This window comes from Egretta garzetta, unplaced genomic scaffold (assembly GCF_000687185.1).
Source record: "Egretta garzetta isolate BGI_Z169 unplaced genomic scaffold, ASM68718v1 scaffold235, whole genome shotgun sequence".
NCBI classification, from domain to species: Eukaryota; Metazoa; Chordata; class Aves; order Pelecaniformes; family Ardeidae; genus Egretta; species Egretta garzetta.
Genome location: NW_009259792.1, coordinates 2,152,077 through 2,152,351, shown reverse-complemented (window position 1 = coordinate 2,152,351; position 275 = coordinate 2,152,077).

The following is a 275-nucleotide window of genomic DNA, read 5'->3' as shown; positions in this document are numbered from 1 at the left end:
CCAGAGAAAGAGACTCCACAACCCCCCTGGGCAGCCTGTGCCAGGGCTTGGTCACCCTCAAAGTAAAGGAGTTCTTCCGCATATTCACCTGAAACCTCTTCTGCTTCAGTTTGTGCCCATTGCTCCTTGTCCTGTTGCTGGAACCACTAAGAAGAGTCTGGCTCCGTCCTCGTGACATCCACCCTTAAGATATTTGTAAGTGTTTATGAGATCCCCTCTCAGTCTTCTCTTCTCCAGGCTAAACAAGCCCAGCTCCCTCAGCCTTTCCTCATAGG